The 25,234-nt window shown below is 27.6% G+C and overlaps 1 long non-coding RNA gene across 1 annotated transcript; it reads right to left on the reverse strand.

The window, feature by feature from the left end:
* Positions 1-1,172: 1,172 nt before the first annotated feature.
* Positions 1,173-21,944, reverse strand: LOC126189005 (uncharacterized). The gene is made up of 2 exons (XR_007537896.1): positions 21,242-21,944; positions 1,173-5,606 (listed from the first exon to the last, which is right to left on the reverse strand). It is a non-coding gene; the product is annotated as an uncharacterized LOC126189005 (long non-coding RNA).
* Positions 21,945-25,234: the final 3,290 nt, after the last annotated feature.

Consider the following 25,234-nt stretch of genomic DNA (forward strand, 5'->3'; position numbering starts at 1 on the left):
TAAATAATAAACTAGGATTAGATACCCTATTATTTTAAATGTTAATTATATTTACCAGGGTACTATTAGTTAAGGTCTTTAAACCCAAAGAATTTGGCGGTATCTCATTCCATTCAGAGGAACCTACCCCGTGATTGATAATACACGATTTACTCTACTTGATTTATTTGTTTGTATATCTCCGTTATCAGAGAATCTTTTTAGAGTTATAATTCTCAAGATTTATAATTATAAAATATTTCAGGTCAAGGTGCAGCTTATAGTTAAGAGGAGGTGGGTTACAATAGATTTTTGTTTATAACGGATTTGATGGTGAAATACTGTTAATGAAGGTGGATTTGATAGTAATTTAATTTATTTAATTTAACTGATATTGGCTCTGAGGTGTGTACACATCGCCCGTCGCTCTCATTATTGATTATTCTATTTTATTTTTTTTTAATTTAGCTTCAATTTAGATGAGATAAGTCGTAACATAGTAGATGTACTGGAAAGTGTATCTAGTAAGAGTTCCAAGATATAACTTATTAGTAAAGTGTTTCATTTACACTGAAAATTTTTCTGTGCAAATCAGGATATCTTGATTATTTATTTTATTATATTTATTTTTTGTTTATTTAATTATTTAATAAAAATAATTTTGTTGAATTTTGTCTTAGTATATTTTGTAGAATTGATTTTTTAGATTATAGCTTATTGGTAATGTAATTGTTTTATGAAATATTATTTTAAATTTTTAAAAGTAGATTTTATTTATTGTACCTTTTGTATCAGGGTTTATCAAAATTTTAGTATTTATTTTACTTGTCTCGATTTGGGTTGATTTATAAATAATTTATAGTTAATGTATCATAATTATTATTAAATTATTTATAGAAATGAGATGTTAATCGTTTCCCAAGATATCTAGTTTCTTAAGAAAAAATTTAATTTTTTGAAGTTAATTGTTTCTATTTAATTTTTTAAGTATAAATATTAACTTATTTATTCTTTAAGGGATAAGCTTTGAAGTTAATAACCTATAATTTGTTTTAATAAAATATAATAGTAAGCTTTAAACCAGCTATCTTTAAGATTACGTTTTAGTTCATTATTTTTTATTTTGATTTTATAATTATTTTAGGTTTTTTATTAAGATTATTTATTTAATTTTAAAATTTTTGTAATAATGATAGAATTAGTATATTTATTTGTATATAATTTTTACCTTGTGAATTTATTATAAGGAACTAGGCAAAATTGATTTCCGCCTGTTTATCAAAAACATGTCCTCTTGAAAATACTTTGAGGTCTGGCCTGCTCACTGAGCAGATTTTTAAAGAGCCGCGGTATTTTGACCGTGCAAAGGTAGCATAATCATTAGTCTCTTAATTAGTGGCTGGAATGAATGGCTTGACGAGAAATCAACTGTCTCTTAATAAATTTTTGAATTTAACTTTTGAGTCAAAAGGCTTAAATTTTTCTTTAGGACGAGAAGACCCTATAGAGCTTAACATTTTATTTTTATATAGTTTTTTGTTTGTCTTTCTATATTTAATGATAATGTTTTGTTGGGGTGACATGAAGAATAAATAAACTCTTCATTATTATATCATTTATTTATGTTTGTTGTTTTGATCCATAATTTATGATCATAAGATTAAGTTACCTTAGGGATAACAGCGTAATTGTTTTTGAGAGCTCATATCGACAAAGCAGATTGCGACCTCGATGTTGGATTAAGAAAAATTTTGGGTGCAGTAGCCCAGTGATTAGGTCTGTTCGACCTTTAAATTCTTACATGATCTGAGTTCAGACCGGCGTGAGCCAGGTCGGTTTCTATCCTAAGATTATTGATTCATATTAGTACGAAAGGACCATATGGTTGAAATATTTTTTGTTTTATTGATAAATATTAATTAAATTACTATTTTGACAGATTAATGTGTTGAATTTAGAATTCATTTATGTAGATTTTTTCTACAAATAGTATTGATACTTTATGATTTATTTATGTTTATTTTAAATTTTCTTTTATTAGTTATTTGTGTTTTAATTAGTGTTGCTTTTTTAACTTTACTAGAGCGAAAGGTTTTAGGTTACATCCAAATTCGAAAGGGCCCAAATAAAGTAGGTTTTGTAGGAATTCCTCAACCATTTAGTGATGCTATTAAGTTAATTTGTAAGGAGCAGCCAATTCCTATTATATCTAATTATTTACTTTATTATTTTTCCCCTGTTTTTAATTTAATGATTTCCTTGGCTGTTTGAGTAATTTTCCCTTACTTGACTTATATATGTTCTTTTTCTTATGGGTTTTTGTTTTTTTTGTGTTGTACTAGATTAGGTGTTTATACTGTTATAATTGCTGGTTGATCTTCTAATTCAAATTATTCTTTATTAGGTTCTCTTCGCTCTGTTGCTCAGACAATTTCGTATGAAGTTAGTTTAGCTTTAATTTTATTATCTTTAATTATTTTAATTGGTAGTTTTAACATGTTTGATTTTATAAATTATCAGCTTTATTGTTGATTTATTATTATTTCTTTTCCTTTGGCTTTAGCTTGTTTTGCTTCTTGTTTAGCTGAAACTAACCGTACTCCTTTTGATTTTGCCGAAGGTGAATCTGAGTTAGTTTCAGGCTTTAATATTGAATATGGTGCAGGTGGATTTACTTTAATTTTTTTAGCTGAGTATACAAGAATTGTTTTTATAAGAATATTATTAGCTTTAATTTTTTTAGGCGGTGATTTTTATTCTTTTATGTTTTTTATTAAGCTTGCGTTAATGTCCTTTGGGTTTATTTGAGTTCGTGGGACTTTACCGCGTTTTCGTTATGATAAGTTAATATACTTAGCTTGAAAAAGTTTTTTGCCTTTATCTTTAAATTTTTTTATTTTCTTTGTCGGTTTAAAGATTTTATTTATTTCATTTATTTAGTGAAATTTTTTAAGAAAAGTTAATAGAAGAGTTAAACTTCTAGTATTATGTTTTCAAAACATATGCTTTTCCTAAGCTAATTAACTTATTATTCCTTAATTAGTTTATCTCATGCGTTTGCAATGTGTACATTAATTAAGAAGTATGTAAAGTAGATAATTGTTAAGATTTGTCCTGTTATAATGTAAGGCTCTTCAACAGGTCGTTTACCAATTCATGTTAGTAAGCATACAACAACTACTATAATTCAGAATAAAATTTGATTAATAGGATAGAATTGAATACCTCGGAATGGTGTTTTATTATAAAATGGTAAAATTATTAAGATTCTAATTGATAAAAATAGTGCAATAACACCTCCTAGCTTATTAGGGATTGATCGTAGAATTGCATATGCAAATAAGAAATATCATTCCGGTTGAATATGGACGGGAGTTACTAATGGGTTAGCAGGTACAAAATTATCTGGATCCCCTAGAAGGTAAGGATTGATCAAGCACAATATAATTAATAATGATGTTATTAATACAAATGTAATAGAGTCCTTGAAAGTAAAGTATGGGTGAAATGGAATTTTTTCAATATCTCCATTTAGGCCTAAAGGGTTATTAGACCCTGTTTGGTGGAGGAAAAATAAATGAATTGCTGCCATTGCAGCAATAATAAATGGTAGAACAAAATGAAATGTAAAGAATCGGTTTAATGTTGCATTATCAACAGCAAACCCTCCTCATACCCACTGAACTAAATCTGTTCCTAAATATGGAATTGCTGATAATAAATTAGTAATTACTGTCGCACCTCAGAATGATATTTGACCTCAAGGTAAAACATATCCTATAAATGCGGTTGCTATAACTAAGAATAGAATTACTGTACCAATTATTCAGGTGTGCATATATATATAGGATCCGTAGTAAATTCCCCGTCCTACATGTAAATAAATACAAATAAAGAATATAGAGGCTCCATTTGCATGTAATGTTCGAATAATTCAACCATTATTTACGTCTCGGCAGATGTGAACTACACTGCTAAACGCTATTTCAATATTTGATGTGTAATGTATGGCTAAAAATAGTCCGGTTACAATTTGAATTACTAAACATAGTCCTAGCAGTGATCCAAAATTTCATCAAAATGAAATATTTGTTGGTGCAGGCAAATCAACTAAAGAGTTATTAATGATTTTAATTAAAGGATGTCTTAATCGTAAGGGTTTATTCATTAGTAAATTATCTTATTTTACGAATAGGCCCCTGGTTAATATTGGTGATTTTAACGACTGCTAATAGTGCCAAAAATAAATAAATTATTATTATTATTGTAATAATAAATGTTGGTCTATTATATAGTTTTTCTAAAGATATTGTTATTTCTTGATAATTGATTGAGTTATCAATATTTATAGTTTCAGTATTTTTGAAAAAGTCTATAAATATTGTTATATCTAGAATAATTAATATCAATATAATAAATACTCATATAGTTAAGGTAATAATTATCGTAATTGATTTAGGTTGAAATATTTCATTTGATGCGATTCTTGTAATATAAATAAATAGAACTAATATACCACCAAGAAACGTTAAAAATAAAATATATGACAATCAATATCTTTCCATTATTGTTCCTGTTATTAGTCCGACTAAAAAGGTTTGTAGGATAATGAAAAGCATTATTGATATTGGGTGTCTTAATTTAATAAAATTAATATTTATTACGTTTGATAGTGATATAATTATTATTTTAATCATTTCAGGGGTTAGTTTATTAAAATATCGGTTTTGGGGACCGATGATGGAAAGCTTTTCCACCTCTGAAGTTTTAAAAGCGGGGGCTGAACTTATTTCCGGTTTACAAGACCGGCGTTTTTTTTAAACTATTAAAACTAATGTTTATATTCTCTGTCTTTACTTCTTTATTGATTTATTTTGCTGGTGTTTATGTTTTTTCTTCTAAACGTAAGCATTTATTAATGGTTCTTTTGAGATTAGAATATATTGTTCTTTCTTTATTTATATTAATTATTGTTTTTCTTATTGAGTTTGATTATGATTATTTTTTTCCTGTTATTTTTTTGGTTTTTTCTGTTTGTGAGGGAGCCTTGGGTCTCTCTATCTTAGTTTCAATAATTCGTTCTCATGGAAATGATTTTTTTAATTCTTTTGGTTTGTCTTTATGTTAAAGTATTTATTTATAACTATTTTTTTGATCCCTCTTTGTTTGGTTAATAATTGTTGATGATTGGTTCATTCTTTAATGTTTATGTCTAGTTTTGTTTTTATGGTTTGTGTTTATTCATATGCGGATTTGAATATAATTAGATATTATTTTGGTATTGATTATTTTTCTTTTAGTTTGATTTTGCTTAGTTTTTGGATTTGTTCCTTAATAATTACTGCTAGAGGTTCAGTTTATTTAAGTTCTTATCATTCTAATTTTTTTGTCTTTATGGTCTTAATTTTAATGATTATGCTTTATTGTTCTTTTGCTAGATTGAGTCTTCTTTCTTTTTATATTTTTTTTGAGGCTAGATTGGTTCCTACTTTACTTTTGATTTTAGGTTGGGGTTATCAACCTGAACGGTTACAGGCTGGTGTTTATTTAATTTTTTATACTCTGGTTGCTAGATTGCCTTTATTATTAGTTTTATTTAGGGTTTATGATTTTTCTAATACTTTATACTTTCCTTTATTGGTTGATTTTGGTTCTTATTATTTTATATTTTATGTTTTTATAATTCTTGCTTTTTTAGTTAAGATGCCTATATTTTTGGTTCATTTATGGCTTCCTAAGGCTCATGTTGAGGCCCCTATTTCAGGTAGAATGATTCTTGCTGGTGTTTTATTGAAGTTAGGTGGTTATGGTATTTTTCGTGTTATGAAGGTTATTTCCTATTTGGGTTTAAAATTTAATTATTTTTGATTGTCTTTAGGTTTATCTGGTGGTGTTATTGTTAGATTTATTTGTTTTCGTCAGGTTGATTTAAAGTCTTTAATTGCATATTCTTCTGTTGCTCATATAAGAATAGTTATTGGGGGTTTGATGACTATAAATTGATGGGGTTGTATAGGTTCTCTTTCTTTAATGGTTGGTCATGGTTTATGTTCTTCTGGTTTATTTTGTTTATCTAATATTATTTATGAGCGTTTAGGTAGACGAAGATTATTAATTAACAAGGGTATAATTAATTTAATACCAAGAATGGCTTTATGATGATTCCTTTTGAGTTCTTCTAATATAGCTGCTCCTCCTTCTTTAAATTTGGTAGGTGAACTTAGATTATTAAATAGAATTATGTCTTGGTCTTCTTTTAGATTTTTTGCTTTAATTTTTTTATCTTTTTTTAGAGCTGTTTATACTTTATATATATATTCTTATTCTCAACATGGAAGTTATTATTCTGGTGTTTATACTTGTTCTCTTGGTTATCTTCGTGAGTATCATCTTTTACTTTTACATTGATTACCTTTAAATATTCTTTGTTTAAAGGGTGAGTATTTTTTTGTTTAGGTTGCTTAAGTATTTTAATTAAAAATGTTGTTTTGTGGAATCAATGATATGAATTTTTTCATCTTAGGCCGTGAATTTGTTTTCTATTTGTTCTTTAAGTTTTTTTTCTTTATTTTTTTCTAGAACTATAATTTTTATTTTGGGTATTTATTATTTAATAATTGATTATAGAGTTTTTGTTGAATGAGAGCTTTTTAATTTAAATGGTTCTATGGTTGTTATGACTTTAATTTTGGATTGAATATCTCTTATTTTTATGTCTTTTGTTATATATATTTCTTCCTTGGTTATTTATTATAGAGAGGATTATATATCGGGAGAAAAAAATATAAATCGTTTTATTATTATTGTTTTAATATTTATTCTTTCTATAGGGTTTTTAATTATTAGTCCTAATTTGATTAGAATTTTGTTAGGATGAGATGGTTTAGGTTTAGTTTCTTATTGTTTAGTTATTTATTACCAAAATGTGAAATCTTATAGTGCGGGTATATTAACTGCACTTTCAAATCGTATTGGTGATGTTGCTATTTTAATTTCTATTGCTTGAATATTAAATTTTGGTGGTTGAAATTACATTTATTATTATGATTTTATTTCTAATTCTTTTGAAATAAAGCTTATTACTATATTAATTGTTTTGGCAGCTATAACTAAAAGAGCCCAAATTCCCTTTTCTTCTTGACTTCCTGCTGCTATGGCTGCTCCTACTCCTGTTTCTGCTTTGGTTCATTCTTCTACTCTTGTTACTGCTGGTGTTTATTTATTAATCCGTTTTAGACCAATATTGGATACTTATAATTGTGGTTGATTTTTGCTTTTAATTGGTTGTATAACTATGTTTATAGCTGGTTTAGGGGCGAATTTTGAATTTGATTTGAAAAAAATCATTGCTCTTTCTACTTTAAGACAACTTGGTTTAATAATAAGAATTTTGGCTATAGGTTATCCAAAACTTGCATTTTTTCATTTATTGGCTCATGCTTTATTTAAGGCTTTACTATTTATGTGTGCAGGTTCAATAATCCATAATTTAAAGGATTCTCAGGACATTCGTTTTATAGGTTCTATTGTTAATTTTATGCCTTTAACTTCAGTTTGTTTTAATGTTTCTAGTTTGTCTTTGTGCGGTATACCGTTTTTAGCTGGGTTTTATTCAAAGGATTTAATTCTTGAAATGGTTTGTTTAAGATGGATTAATTGTTTAATTTTTTTTCTTTATTTCTTTTCTACTGGATTAACTGCTTCTTATTCTTTTCGTCTTTTCTATTATTCAATGTCTGGTGATAATAATTTTTATTCTAGATTTTCTTTTGATGATAAGGGTTATTATATTTCTTTTGGTATAATTGGTTTATTATTTGTTGCTGTTTTTGGTGGTAGCCTTTTGTCTTGATTAATTTTTCCTATTCCTCATGTTATTGCTTTGCCTTATTATTTAAAGTTTTTAACTATTACTGTAGTTGTTTTGGGTGCTTATTTAGGTTATCTTATTTCTAATTTTGATTTTTCTCAAAATTTATTTTCTTTAAGTATACTTTCTTTTGTTAGATTTTCTGGTTCTATGTGGTTTATACCTTTTCTTTCAACTAAGTTTATTAGATATATTCCTTTAAAATTGGGTTATTATTCATCTAAATCATTTGATTATGGTTGGGGTGAATTATTTGGTGGCCAGGGTTTATATAGACTATTTATTTATTTAATTGGTTATATACAAGGCTGATACGATTCTAATTTTAAGATTTATCTTTTAACTTTTATTTTTTGAATGTTTATTTTGGTGGTATTATTTTTCGTTTACTTAAATAGCTTATGATTAGAGCGTAACACTGAAGATGTTAAGGAAGTATTTTTACTTTTAGGTATTTATAAATATACATATATTATTTTTACAGTGAAAATGTAATGTTTTATTTAAACTATATAAATTTTAGAAATGTTAACGGAATTTAACCGCTAATATAAAAAGTTAGCAGCTTTCATATTGACTTTACATTTCCTTAATTGGAACTTTATAGTTCAATTATATTATTAACAGTAATACGCCTCTTTTTGGCTTCAATTAATAAGAATAAGGGTATTATTTACCAACTTTCCAGGTCGAAACTGACTGCAATATTTCGCTTCTTATTCTATTTAAGGTTGATTGATTATATCAATACTTTTTGAATGCAACCCAAATGTTATAGTTAACTACAACCCTTTATTCTGCTCATTGTAAGGCTCCTTGATTTCATTCATGGTATAGCCCTCCTAGTAATACTATAATAAAAAATATTGTTGATATTGTTCAGATTATAATATCCGAAGTTTTAAAAATAATTACAATTGGAAGGATTAGTGCGATTTCTACATCAAAAATTAAGAAAATTACTGCAATTAAGAAGAATCGAAGTGAGAAGGGTATTCGTGCTGAACTTTTTGGGTCGAACCCACACTCAAATGGTGATCTTTTTTCTCGGTCATTAATTAATTTTTTTGATAGTGTTGTTGCAAGGATTATAACAATTATTGGAATAATAAATCTAATAAAAATTCTTGTAGATAAAATTAGGATTGTTTTTCTTGATTAATATCAAGCTTTTTGATTGGAAGTCAAATGTACTATTTATACTAGAAAAACAGTTATCTACCTCATCAATAAATAGAGATGTATAAGAATAATCACACTACGTCTACAAAGTGTCAGTACCATGCTGCTGCTTCAAATCCAAAATGGTGTCTTGGTGAGAATTGGTTTATTGAATGTCGAAGTAGACATGTTGATAAGAAGATTGTTCCAATAATTACATGTAATCCATGGAATCCTGTTGCAACAAAGAATGTTGATCCATAAACTGCGTCTGCAATTGTGAATGGTGCTTCTCAATACTCATATGCTTGAAGTATAGTGAAGTATAGTCCTAGTAATACTGTGAAGAATAATCCTTGTAGTGCTTGAGTATGATTAGATTCTATTAAACTATGGTGTGCTCATGTTACTGTTACTCCTGATGCTAAAAGAATAGCTGTATTAAGTAATGGAATTTGTATAGGATTAAAAGGTTGGATTCCTATTGGAGGTCATAATATTCCTAGTTCAATAGTGGGTGCTAGTCTTCTTCTAAAGAATGCTCAGAAAAATGAAACGAAGAATAGTACCTCTGATGCAATAAATAAAATTATCCCTCATCGTAATCCAATTGATACAAATCCTGTATGTAGTCCTTGATATGTTCCTTCTCGAACTACATCTCGTCATCATTGGATTATAGTTAATAAGGTAATTCCAAATCCAATTATAAATAAGTTAATGTTGAATAGGTGAAATCATTTTGCTAATCCTGATACTAATACTATTGCTCCAATTGCTCCTGTTAATGGTCAAGGTCTATAATCTACTAAGTGGAATGGGTGGTTTGAGTGAGTTGTTAACATAGGTTTAGTATACTTCTCTAGAATATAGAGTTCTTAAAATTGAGAAAACGTAAGCTTGAATTATTGCTACTGCTGATTCTAGAATTAATAGGAGTATTTGTCCAATAATTAATAGTGAAATTAAGTTTATTGCTATTGATGGTCCTGTATTTCCTAATAATGTTAATAGTAAGTGACCTGCAATTATATTTGCTGCTAGTCGTACTGCTAATGTACCTGGTCGAATGACATTTCTAATTGTTTCAATTAATACTATAAATGATATTAATGCAGGCGGTGTTCCTTGGGGAACAAGGTGTGTGAATATGTGGTTGGTATGATTAATTCATCCAAATAACATAAATCTTAATCATATAGGTAGGGCGATTGCAAATGTTAATGCTAAATGTCTTGTTCTAGTAAAAATATAAGGGAATAATCCTATGAAATTATTAAATAGTATTATAATAAAGATTGAAATGAAGATGAATGTTGTTCCATTAAATGAATTTGGTCCTAGTAATGTTTTAAATTCATTGTGTAAGGTTAAGTTTAGTTTATTTCAAATAATATTAATTCGTGATGGTGTAAGTCAAAACATTGATGGGATTAATAATAATCCTAAGAATGTTCTAGTTCAATTTAATGATAAATTAAAGATGTTAGTTGATGGGTCAAATGTCGAAAATAAATTTGTTATCATTTTCAATTTAAGTTTTTTATATCAATTGTTCTTTTTTCTGCTCTTTTAATAATATTTGGTTTAAATGAAAAAAAGTTTATTTGGTTAAATAAAATTAATGTAGCTGAAAATATAATGAATAGGGAGAATCATATGAGAGGGGATATTTGAGGGATTTGGATTAAATTTCCCCATCAGAAGTAGTCGTTAATTTACTATTTTTTGGTTTAAGAGACCATTACTTACTTTCAGTCATCTGATGTATTTCAAGGTGTACTAATTGTTTAGTTATTTTAGATTGACACTCTAATGTTATATATTTTAACTAACTCCTTAGATTATCTTAGATAATCACTTAATAAATAAGTTTACTGAAGTTCTTTCAATTACAATTGGTATAAATCTGTGGTTCGCTCCACAGATTTCTGAGCACTGTCCAAAGAACAATCCAGGTCGGTTTATTGTGAATGTTCCTTGGTTTAGTCGACCTGGCGTTGCGTCAATTTTAACCCCTAATGCGGGTACTGCTCATGAGTGCAGAACGTCTGATGCTCTTGTTAATACTCGTACCTCTGTATTTATTGGTAGAATTGTTCGGTTATCTACATCTAGAAGTCGAAATCCATCATTTTCTAGATCTTGTTCTGGTGTTATATAAGTGTCAAATTCTACATCTATGAAGTCTGAATATTCATATCTTCAGTATCATTGTCGTCCAATTGTTTTAATTGTGATTATTGCATCTACTGAATCATCAAGTAAATATAGTAACCGTAATGATGGGAGTGCAATGAAAATTAGTGTGATTGCTGGCAGTGCTGTTCAGATTGTTTCAATTAAGTGTCCGTGAAGTATATTTCGGTTTGTATAGGCAATAAATAATATATAGCTTAGAGCATAACCTACAATTACTGTAATTAATAATAATACGACTATAGTATGATCATGGAAGAATGATAGTTGCTCCATTAATGGTGAAGCTCCATCTTGAAGGGATAAATTTGATCATGTTGCCATTAATAAGTTTCTAATAAAAGGTCAAACCTTTATTTGTAGAGCTTAAATCTACTGCACTAATCTGCCATATTAGAATCTAGAGATTAATGGTAGTTCTGAGTAGCTGTGTTCTGCAGGCGGGTTACTTTGTAATCATTCTGTTGATCTTCTTATATTAGCTCTAAATATGATTGCTCGGTTTGTAACCATTCTTTCTCATATAATTACAATAAATATAATGATTCCTACAATAGAAATTGTAGACCCAATTCTTGATACTACATTTCATGATGTATATGCATCTGGATAATCTGAATATCGTCGTGGTATTCCTGCTAATCCTAAGAAGTGTTGAGGGAAAAATGTTAAGTTTACCCCAATAAATATAATTGTGAATTGGATTTTTAATCATGTGTTATTTATAGTTAATCCTGTAAATAATGGGTATCATTGAATAACACCTCCTATAATTGCAAATACTGCTCCTATAGATAATACATAATGGAAGTGGGCTACTACATAATATGTATCGTGTAATACAATGTCAAGTGATGAGTTTGCTAATACTAACCCTGTTAGTCCACCAATTGTGAATAGGAAAATAAATCCTAAAGCTCATAATAGTGGTGGATTGAATTTGAATTTAGTTCCATATAGTGTAGCTAATCATCTAAATACCTTAATTCCTGTAGGTACAGCAATAATTATTGTTGCTGATGTAAAGTAAGCTCGTGTGTCAACGTCTATTCCTACTGTAAATATATGATGTGCTCATACAATAAATCCTATTAGTCCAATTGATAATATAGCATAAATTATACCTAGTGTTCCAAATGATTCAATTTTTCCTCTTTCTTGACATACAATGTGAGAGATAATTCCAAATCCTGGAAGAATTAGAATGTAAACTTCTGGGTGCCCAAAGAATCAAAATAAGTGTTGATATAGAATTGGGTCACCTCCTCCTGCAGGGTCAAAGAATGATGTATTTAAGTTTCGATCTGTTAGTAGTATAGTAATAGCTCCAGCTAATACTGGAAGTGATAAAAGTAGGAGGAGAGCTGTAATAGCTACGGATCACACAAATAATGGTGTTTGATCTAGGGTTATACTTTCTGATCGTATATTAATTGCTGTTGTAATGAAATTTACTGCACCAAGAATAGATGATACACCTGCTAAGTGAAGTGAGAAAATAGCTAGGTCTACAGATGCCCCCCCATGTGCGATAGCTCCTGCAAGAGGAGGGTAAACTGTTCACCCTGTACCAGCACCGTTATCTACTATAGAAGATGTAAGAAGAAGGGTTAGTGAAGGTGGTAGTAATCAAAAACTTATATTATTTATTCGTGGGAATGCTATATCTGGTGCACCAATTATTAATGGTACGAGTCAATTACCAAATCCACCAATTATAATAGGCATTACTATAAAGAAAATTATTACAAATGCATGTGCTGTAATAATAACATTATAGATTTGGTCATCTCCAATTAGAGATCCTGGTTGACCTAGTTCAGCACGAATAAGTATTCTTATTGATGTTCCTACTATTCCTGCTCACGCTCCAAATAAGAAGTATAAAGTACCAATATCCTTATGGTTTGTTGAGAATAATCATTTTTGCGGTAAGATGGCTGAATTTGAGGTGGTAGACTGTAAATCTACTTATGAGATGTTTCTCTCTTACCATGTGGTTAGGCCTTATATTCAATTATGATTCTAGACTGCAATTCTAGAGGTGTGAAATTTTACTAAGGCCTAAAAGATTATTCTTTTAATTATAACTTTGAAGGTTATTAGTTTAGTTAACTTAAGTCCTTAGTATAATGAAATTAAGGTTGATGTTGAAATCAATCCTATTGTTGAAATTATTACTGTTATAGGTAGAACAATTCTTGATTTTTGAGACTTTATTTTTATAGATCATGAATTTTCTGTATATGACATAATTAGGGCTGAGAATCTAATACGTATATAATAATAAAGTGTAATTGTGGTTAATACAACCATGATGGTTATGATAGTTGTTATGTTGTTTTCTATTAATGATTGTATTACAATTCATTTAGGCAGGAAACCAAGGAATGGCGGCAATCCACCTAGTGATAGAAGAGATAAAAATATTATGAATTTAATTTCAGTTTTTATGTTTCTGGCTGAATAAATTTGGTTTATAAAAAATAAATTTATTTGCTTAAATAATAAGACCATAATTAGTCTTAATAGGGAGTAAATAATAAAGTATAGTTCTCAGATGTTTTCTCTAACTGTTAGAGATCTAATTATTCAGCCTAAATGTCTAATTGAGGAATATGCTAGAAGTTGTCGTAGAGATGTTTGATTTAGACCACCTATTGCCCCAATAATAATTCTTAGGATGATAATTGTTCAAATGAAAGTTCTTAGTTGAATACAATAAGATAAAACCATTATTGGGGCAATTTTTTGTCATGTTATTAATGTTAAACAGTTATTTCATCTTGAAGCTCCTATTACTTCTGGAAATCAGAAATGGAAAGGTGCAGCCCCAATCTTTAATAATAATCTAGATCTGATTATTATTGATGGAATAAATTCTGTTTCTCATCCTATTGGATATTTTATTTGAATCAGCAAAATTGAAAATAATAGTATTGTCGATGCTATTGCTTGGACAATAAAATACTTAATTGATGATTCATTTATTATTATATTTTTATTTCTTGTTAGGAGCGGAATAAATGAAAGTAAGTTGATCTCAAGTCCTATTCAAACCCCAAATCAGGAGTTTGATGAAATGGACAGGATCGTTCCTATCATTAATGTTGATAGGAAGAGAAGTTTTGTAGAGTTGTTGGTCATTAAAAAGGAGAGGATTGATACCTCTATAAATGGGGTATGAACCCATTAGCTTGTTTAGCTTACCTTTTTACATTAAGGTGTATGATGCACGTTAGTTTTTGATACTAAAGGAGGTAGTTTAATTCTGTCTTATGTAATTTTTAATGAAGGTAATTTTTATTTACTTTATTTACCCTATCAAGGTAACCCTTTAATCAGGCACTTCATTTTTATTTGTTTTATTTAATATACAAATTAAAAATTTTTTTTGAAAATTTGTTTATGTATTATTTTGGTTATTTCTAATTAATTTATCTCGTTTCGTATAATTTGAGCATATATATTATATATTATATACAATAAATAATTTATATTAATATATTACATTTAATTAAAATTAAATACCTATAATGTTATTTTATTATTATTAAATGATTATTTTAATACATTTATTTACCTAGGATTATAGCTACTTATGTTTTTAGCTTAAAAGAAATTATTATATTATAAATTATATAATAATATGTAAATTAATATTAAATATTATTATAATTGGATATAATAAATATAAGTTATATTATTAAGTATAAAATATTATATTAATATAGATAATTATATTAATTATAATAATATAATTATCTATATTTTCTATAATTAAATTATTTAATTAATTAATATTTAAGTTAACTTAATATAAAGTTAATTTTATATTAATAACATATTACATTAATTTACATAGTTGTATAAAATATATTTATTATATTATTTAATCTTTCTTTATTATTAGTGAAAAGAAAGATTAAATAAGAAAGAATATAATACATTTATTGGTATACATGTTCCATATTAATCTTTATTTATATATAATAGAGAAGTTGTTGTGGTCATTCGAGGGTGCGTTTCTTTTTTTTTTTGTCTCTATTTGTGTTTTTTTTCTTTTTTTTTCTTTAAATATTTGAATCTCTTATTTTTTCTTGTTTTAAAAAATTTTAAAATTTCTTATTTTGTTTCCAAAAGTTTTATTCTTGCTTGTTTATTCACTTTTTCTTTGTATTATATGTAAGTTTTGTTAAACTAAATGTTCTATTTTGCAGTAATTTGATTTAATTATCAAGTGATTTTGGATTTAGCAATTGATTTAGTATCGGCATAATTCGTGCCAGCAGCCGCGGTTATACGATTGATACAAGTGAATATTATTGGTTAAAACAGTTGTTTATATTTTTAGGGTTAAAATATAAATTTGTAAGGTGAAATGTTAAAATTTATTTATAGCTCTTTTTATGAATCTGTGAAATTTAAATAATAAACTAGGATTAGATACCCTATTATTTTAAATGTTAATTATATTTACCAGGGTACTATTAGTTAAGGTCTTTAAACCCAAAGAATTTGGCGGTATCTCATTCCATTCAGAGGAACCTACCCCGTGATTGATAATACACGATTTACTCTACTTGATTTATTTGTTTGTATATCTCCGTTATCAGAGAATCTTTTTAGAGTTATAATTCTCAAGATTTATAATTATAAAATATTTCAGGTCAAGGTGCAGCTTATAGTTAAGAGGAGGTGGGTTACAATAGATTTTTGTTTATAACGGATTTGATGGTGAAATACTGTTAATGAAGGTGGATTTGATAGTAATTTAATTTATTTAATTTAACTGATATTGGCTCTGAGGTGTGTACACATCGCCCGTCGCTCTCATTATTGATTATTCTATTTTATTTTTTTTTAATTTAGCTTCAATTTAGATGAGATAAGTCGTAACATAGTAGATGTACTGGAAAGTGTATCTAGTAAGAGTTCCAAGATATAACTTATTAGTAAAGTGTTTCATTTACACTGAAAATTTTTCTGTGCAAATCAGGATATCTTGATTATTTATTTTATTATATTTATTTTTTGTTTATTTAATTATTTAATAAAAATAATTTTGTTGAATTTTGTCTTAGTATATTTTGTAGAATTGATTTTTTAGATTATAGCTTATTGGTAATGTAATTGTTTTATGAAATATTATTTTAAATTTTTAAAAGTAGATTTTATTTATTGTACCTTTTGTATCAGGGTTTATCAAAATTTTAGTATTTATTTTACTTGTCTCGATTTGGGTTGATTTATAAATAATTTATAGTTAATGTATCATAATTATTATTAAATTATTTATAGAAATGAGATGTTAATCGTTTCCCAAGATATCTAGTTTCTTAAGAAAAAATTTAATTTTTTGAAGTTAATTGTTTCTATTTAATTTTTTAAGTATAAATATTAACTTATTTATTCTTTAAGGGATAAGCTTTGAAGTTAATAACCTATAATTTGTTTTAATAAAATATAATAGTAAGCTTTAAACCAGCTATCTTTAAGATTACGTTTTAGTTCATTATTTTTTATTTTGATTTTATAATTATTTTAGGTTTTTTATTAAGATTATTTATTTAATTTTAAAATTTTTGTAATAATGATAGAATTAGTATATTTATTTGTATATAATTTTTACCTTGTGAATTTATTATAAGGAACTAGGCAAAATTGATTTCCGCCTGTTTATCAAAAACATGTCCTCTTGAAAATACTTTGAGGTCTGGCCTGCTCACTGAGCAGATTTTTAAAGAGCCGCGGTATTTTGACCGTGCAAAGGTAGCATAATCATTAGTCTCTTAATTAGTGGCTGGAATGAATGGCTTGACGAGAAATCAACTGTCTCTTAATAAATTTTTGAATTTAACTTTTGAGTCAAAAGGCTTAAATTTTTCTTTAGGACGAGAAGACCCTATAGAGCTTAACATTTTATTTTTATATAGTTTTTTGTTTGTCTTTCTATATTTAATGATAATGTTTTGTTGGGGTGACATGAAGAATAAATAAACTCTTCATTATTATATCATTTATTTATGTTTGTTGTTTTGATCCATAATTTATGATCATAAGATTAAGTTACCTTAGGGATAACAGCGTAATTGTTTTTGAGAGCTCATATCGACAAAGCAGATTGCGACCTCGATGTTGGATTAAGAAAAATTTTGGGTGCAGTAGCCCAGTGATTAGGTCTGTTCGACCTTTAAATTCTTACATGATCTGAGTTCAGACCGGCGTGAGCCAGGTCGGTTTCTATCCTAAGATTATTGATTCATATTAGTACGAAAGGACCATATGGTTGAAATATTTTTTGTTTTATTGATAAATATTAATTAAATTACTATTTTGACAGATTAATGTGTTGAATTTAGAATTCATTTATGTAGATTTTTTCTACAAATAGTATTGATACTTTATGATTTATTTATGTTTATTTTAAATTTTCTTTTATTAGTTATTTGTGTTTTAATTAGTGTTGCTTTTTTAACTTTACTAGAGCGAAAGGTTTTAGGTTACATCCAAATTCGAAAGGGCCCAAATAAAGTAGGTTTTGTAGGAATTCCTCAACCATTTAGTGATGCTATTAAGTTAATTTGTAAGGAGCAGCCAATTCCTATTATATCTAATTATTTACTTTATTATTTTTCCCCTGTTTTTAATTTAATGATTTCCTTGGCTGTTTGAGTAATTTTCCCTTACTTGACTTATATATGTTCTTTTTCTTATGGGTTTTTGTTTTTTTTGTGTTGTACTAGATTAGGTGTTTATACTGTTATAATTGCTGGTTGATCTTCTAATTCAAATTATTCTTTATTAGGTTCTCTTCGCTCTGTTGCTCAGACAATTTCGTATGAAGTTAGTTTAGCTTTAATTTTATTATCTTTAATTATTTTAATTGGTAGTTTTAACATGTTTGATTTTATAAATTATCAGCTTTATTGTTGATTTATTATTATTTCTTTTCCTTTGGCTTTAGCTTGTTTTGCTTCTTGTTTAGCTGAAACTAACCGTACTCCTTTTGATTTTGCCGAAGGTGAATCTGAGTTAGTTTCAGGCTTTAATATTGAATATGGTGCAGGTGGATTTACTTTAATTTTTTTAGCTGAGTATACAAGAATTGTTTTTATAAGAATATTATTAGCTTTAATTTTTTTAGGCGGTGATTTTTATTCTTTTATGTTTTTTATTAAGCTTGCGTTAATGTCCTTTGGGTTTATTTGAGTTCGTGGGACTTTACCGCGTTTTCGTTATGATAAGTTAATATACTTAGCTTGAAAAAGTTTTTTGCCTTTATCTTTAAATTTTTTTATTTTCTTTGTCGGTTTAAAGATTTTATTTATTTCATTTATTTAGTGAAATTTTTTAAGAAAAGTTAATAGAAGAGTTAAACTTCTAGTATTATGTTTTCAAAACATATGCTTTTCCTAAGCTAATTAACTTATTATTCCTTAATTAGTTTATCTCATGCGTTTGCAATGTGTACATTAATTAAGAAGTATGTAAAGTAGATAATTGTTAAGATTTGTCCTGTTATAATGTAAGGCTCTTCAACAGGTCGTTTACCAATTCATGTTAGTAAGCATACAACAACTACTATAATTCAGAATAAAATTTGATTAATAGGATAGAATTGAATACCTCGGAATGGTGTTTTATTATAAAATGGTAAAATTATTAAGATTCTAATTGATAAAAATAGTGCAATAACACCTCCTAGCTTATTAGGGATTGATCGTAGAATTGCATATGCAAATAAGAAATATCATTCCGGTTGAATATGGACGGGAGTTACTAATGGGTTAGCAGGTACAAAATTATCTGGATCCCCTAGAAGGTAAGGATTGATCAAGCACAATATAATTAATAATGATGTTATTAATACAAATGTAATAGAGTCCTTGAAAGTAAAGTATGGGTGAAATGGAATTTTTTCAATATCTCCATTTAGGCCTAAAGGGTTATTAGACCCTGTTTGGTGGAGGAAAAATAAATGAATTGCTGCCATTGCAGCAATAATAAATGGTAGAACAAAATGAAATGTAAAGAATCGGTTTAATGTTGCATTATCAACAGCAAACCCTCCTCATACCCACTGAACTAAATCTGTTCCTAAATATGGAATTGCTGATAATAAATTAGTAATTACTGTCGCACCTCAGAATGATATTTGACCTCAAGGTAAAACATATCCTATAAATGCGGTTGCTATAACTAAGAATAGAATTACTGTACCAATTATTCAGGTGTGCATATATATATAGGATCCGTAGTAAATTCCCCGTCCTACATGTAAATAAATACAAATAAAGAATATAGAGGCTCCATTTGCATGTAATGTTCGAATAATTCAACCATTATTTACGTCTCGGCAGATGTGAACTACACTGCTAAACGCTATTTCAATATTTGATGTGTAATGTATGGCTAAAAATAGTCCGGTTACAATTTGAATTACTAAACATAGTCCTAGCAGTGATCCAAAATTTCATCAAAATGAAATATTTGTTGGTGCAGGCAAATCAACTAAAGAGTTATTAATGATTTTAATTAAAGGATGTCTTAATCGTAAGGGTTTATTCATTAGTAAATTATCTTATTTTACGAATAGGCCCCTGGTTAATATTGGTGATTTTAACGACTGCTAATAGTGCCAAAAATAAATAAATTATTATTATTATTGTAATAATAAATGTTGGTCTATTATATAGTTTTTCTAAAGATATTGTTATTTCTTGATAATTGATTGAGTTATCAATATTTATAGTTTCAGTATTTTTGAAAAAGTCTATAAATATTGTTATATCTAGAATAATTAATATCAATATAATAAATACTCATATAGTTAAGGTAATAATTATCGTAATTGATTTAGGTTGAAATATTTCATTTGATGCGATTCTTGTAATATAAATAAATAGAACTAATATACCACCAAGAAACGTTAAAAATAAAATATATGACAATCAATATCTTTCCATTATTGTTCCTGTTATTAGTCCGACTAAAAAGGTTTGTAGGATAATGAAAAGCATTATTGATATTGGGTGTCTTAATTTAATAAAATTAATATTTATTACGTTTGATAGTGATATAATTATTATTTTAATCATTTCAGGGGTTAGTTTATTAAAATATCGGTTTTGGGGACCGATGATGGAAAGCTTTTCCACCTCTGAAGTTTTAAAAGCGGGGGCTGAACTTATTTCCGGTTTACAAGACCGGCGTTTTTTTTAAACTATTAAAACTAATGTTTATATTCTCTGTCTTTACTTCTTTATTGATTTATTTTGCTGGTGTTTATGTTTTTTCTTCTAAACGTAAGCATTTATTAATGGTTCTTTTGAGATTAGAATATATTGTTCTTTCTTTATTTATATTAATTATTGTTTTTCTTATTGAGTTTGATTATGATTATTTTTTTCCTGTTATTTTTTTGGTTTTTTCTGTTTGTGAGGGAGCCTTGGGTCTCTCTATCTTAGTTTCAATAATTCGTTCTCATGGAAATGATTTTTTTAATTCTTTTGGTTTGTCTTTATGTTAAAGTATTTATTTATAACTATTTTTTTGATCCCTCTTTGTTTGGTTAATAATTGTTGATGATTGGTTCATTCTTTAATGTTTATGTCTAGTTTTGTTTTTATGGTTTGTGTTTATTCATATGCGGATTTGAATATAATTAGATATTATTTTGGTATTGATTATTTTTCTTTTAGTTTGATTTTGCTTAGTTTTTGGATTTGTTCCTTAATAATTACTGCTAGAGGTTCAGTTTATTTAAGTTCTTATCATTCTAATTTTTTTGTCTTTATGGTCTTAATTTTAATGATTATGCTTTATTGTTCTTTTGCTAGATTGAGTCTTCTTTCTTTTTATATTTTTTTTGAGGCTAGATTGGTTCCTACTTTACTTTTGATTTTAGGTTGGGGTTATCAACCTGAACGGTTACAGGCTGGTGTTTATTTAATTTTTTATACTCTGGTTGCTAGATTGCCTTTATTATTAGTTTTATTTAGGGTTTATGATTTTTCTAATACTTTATACTTTCCTTTATTGGTTGATTTTGGTTCTTATTATTTTATATTTTATGTTTTTATAATTCTTGCTTTTTTAGTTAAGATGCCTATATTTTTGGTTCATTTATGGCTTCCTAAGGCTCATGTTGAGGCCCCTATTTCAGGTAGAATGATTCTTGCTGGTGTTTTATTGAAGTTAGGTGGTTATGGTATTTTTCGTGTTATGAAGGTTATTTCCTATTTGGGTTTAAAATTTAATTATTTTTGATTGTCTTTAGGTTTATCTGGTGGTGTTATTGTTAGATTTATTTGTTTTCGTCAGGTTGATTTAAAGTCTTTAATTGCATATTCTTCTGTTGCTCATATAAGAATAGTTATTGGGGGTTTGATGACTATAAATTGATGGGGTTGTATAGGTTCTCTTTCTTTAATGGTTGGTCATGGTTTATGTTCTTCTGGTTTATTTTGTTTATCTAATATTATTTATGAGCGTTTAGGTAGACGAAGATTATTAATTAACAAGGGTATAATTAATTTAATACCAAGAATGGCTTTATGATGATTCCTTTTGAGTTCTTCTAATATAGCTGCTCCTCCTTCTTTAAATTTGGTAGGTGAACTTAGATTATTAAATAGAATTATGTCTTGGTCTTCTTTTAGATTTTTTGCTTTAATTTTTTTATCTTTTTTTAGAGCTGTTTATACTTTATATATATATTCTTATTCTCAACATGGAAGTTATTATTCTGGTGTTTATACTTGTTCTCTTGGTTATCTTCGTGAGTATCATCTTTTACTTTTACATTGATTACCTTTAAATATAAATACTATAGTCGTATTATTATTAATTACAGTAATTGTAGGTTATGCTCTAAGCTATATATTATTTATTGCCTATACAAACCGAAATATACTTCACGGACACTTAATTGAAACAATCTGAACAGCACTGCCAGCAATCACACTAATTTTCATTGCACTCCCATCATTACGGTTACTATATTTACTTGATGATTCAGTAGATGCAATAATCACAATTAAAACAATTGGACGACAATGATACTGAAGATATGAATATTCAGACTTCATAGATGTAGAATTTGACACTTATATAACACCAGAACAAGATCTAGAAAATGATGGATTTCGACTTCTAGATGTAGATAACCGAACAATTCTACCAATAAATACAGAGGTACGAGTATTAACAAGAGCATCAGACGTTCTGCACTCATGAGCAGTACCCGCATTAGGGGTTAAAATTGACGCAACGCCAGGTCGACTAAACCAAGGAACATTCACAATAAACCGACCTGGATTGTTCTTTGGACAGTGCTCAGAAATCTGTGGAGCGAACCACAGATTTATACCAATTGTAATTGAAAGAACTTCAGTAAACTTATTTATTAAGTGATTATCTAAGATAATCTAAGGAGTTAGTTAAAATATATAACATTAGAGTGTCAATCTAAAATAACTAAACAATTAGTACACCTTGAAATACATCAGATGACTGAAAGTAAGTAATGGTCTCTTAAACCAAAAAATAGTAAATTAACGACTACTTCTGATGGGGAAATTTAATCCAAATCCCTCAAATATCCCCTCTCATATGATTCTCCCTATTCATTATATTTTCAGCTACATTAATTTTATTTAACCAAATAAACTTTTTTTCATTTAAACCAAATATTATTAAAAGAGCAGAAAAAAGAACAATTGATATAAAAAACTTAAATTGAAAATGATAACAAATTTATTTTCGACATTTGACCCATCAACTAACATCTTTAATTTATCATTAAATTGAACTAGAACATTCTTAGGATTATTATTAATCCCATCAATGTTTTGACTTACACCATCACGAATTAATATTATTTGAAATAAACTAAACTTAACCTTACACAATGAATTTAAAACATTACTAGGACCAAATTCATTTAATGGAACAACATTCATCTTCATTTCAATCTTTATTATAATACTATTTAATAATTTCATAGGATTATTCCCTTATATTTTTACTAGAACAAGACATTTAGCATTAACATTTGCAATCGCCCTACCTATATGATTAAGATTTATGTTATTTGGATGAATTAATCATACCAACCACATATTCACACACCTTGTTCCCCAAGGAACACCGCCTGCATTAATATCATTTATAGTATTAATTGAAACAATTAGAAATGTCATTCGACCAGGTACATTAGCAGTACGACTAGCAGCAAATATAATTGCAGGTCACTTACTATTAACATTATTAGGAAATACAGGACCATCAATAGCAATAAACTTAATTTCACTATTAATTATTGGACAAATACTCCTATTAATTCTAGAATCAGCAGTAGCAATAATTCAAGCTTACGTTTTCTCAATTTTAAGAACTCTATATTCTAGAGAAGTATACTAAACCTATGTTAACAACTCACTCAAACCACCCATTCCACTTAGTAGATTATAGACCTTGACCATTAACAGGAGCAATTGGAGCAATAGTATTAGTATCAGGATTAGCAAAATGATTTCACCTATTCAACATTAACTTATTTATAATTGGATTTGGAATTACCTTATTAACTATAATCCAATGATGACGAGATGTAGTTCGAGAAGGAACATATCAAGGACTACATACAGGATTTGTATCAATTGGATTACGATGAGGGATAATTTTATTTATTGCATCAGAGGTACTATTCTTCGTTTCATTTTTCTGAGCATTCTTTAGAAGAAGACTAGCACCCACTATTGAACTAGGAATATTATGACCTCCAATAGGAATCCAACCTTTTAATCCTATACAAATTCCATTACTTAATACAGCTATTCTTTTAGCATCAGGAGTAACAGTAACATGAGCACACCATAGTTTAATAGAATCTAATCATACTCAAGCACTACAAGGATTATTCTTCACAGTATTACTAGGACTATACTTCACTATACTTCAAGCATATGAGTATTGAGAAGCACCATTCACAATTGCAGACGCAGTTTATGGATCAACATTCTTTGTTGCAACAGGATTCCATGGATTACATGTAATTATTGGAACAATCTTCTTATCAACATGTCTACTTCGACATTCAATAAACCAATTCTCACCAAGACACCATTTTGGATTTGAAGCAGCAGCATGGTACTGACACTTTGTAGACGTAGTGTGATTATTCTTATACATCTCTATTTATTGATGAGGTAGATAACTGTTTTTCTAGTATAAATAGTACATTTGACTTCCAATCAAAAAGCTTGATATTAATCAAGAAAAACAATCCTAATTTTATCTACAAGAATTTTTATTAGATTTATTATTCCAATAATTGTTATAATCCTTGCAACAACACTATCAAAAAAATTAATTAATGACCGAGAAAAAAGATCACCATTTGAGTGTGGGTTCGACCCAAAAAGTTCAGCACGAATACCCTTCTCACTTCGATTCTTCTTAATTGCAGTAATTTTCTTAATTTTTGATGTAGAAATCGCACTAATCCTTCCAATTGTAATTATTTTTAAAACTTCGGATATTATAATCTGAACAATATCAACAATATTTTTTATTATAGTATTACTAGGAGGGCTATACCATGAATGAAATCAAGGAGCCTTACAATGAGCAGAATAAAGGGTTGTAGTTAACTATAACATTTGGGTTGCATTCAAAAAGTATTGATATAATCAATCAACCTTAAATAGAATAAGAAGCGAAATATTGCAGTCAGTTTCGACCTGGAAAGTTGGTAAATAATACCCTTATTCTTATTAATTGAAGCCAAAAAGAGGCGTATTACTGTTAATAATATAATTGAACTATAAAGTTCCAATTAAGGAAATGTAAAGTCAATATGAAAGCTGCTAACTTTTTATATTAGCGGTTAAATTCCGTTAACATTTCTAAAATTTATATAGTTTAAATAAAACATTACATTTTCACTGTAAAAATAATATATGTATATTTATAAATACCTAAAAGTAAAAATACTTCCTTAACATCTTCAGTGTTACG

The sequence above is a fragment of the Schistocerca cancellata genome, chromosome 5, assembly GCF_023864275.1.
Source record: "Schistocerca cancellata isolate TAMUIC-IGC-003103 chromosome 5, iqSchCanc2.1, whole genome shotgun sequence".
NCBI classification, from domain to species: Eukaryota; Metazoa; Arthropoda; class Insecta; order Orthoptera; family Acrididae; genus Schistocerca; species Schistocerca cancellata.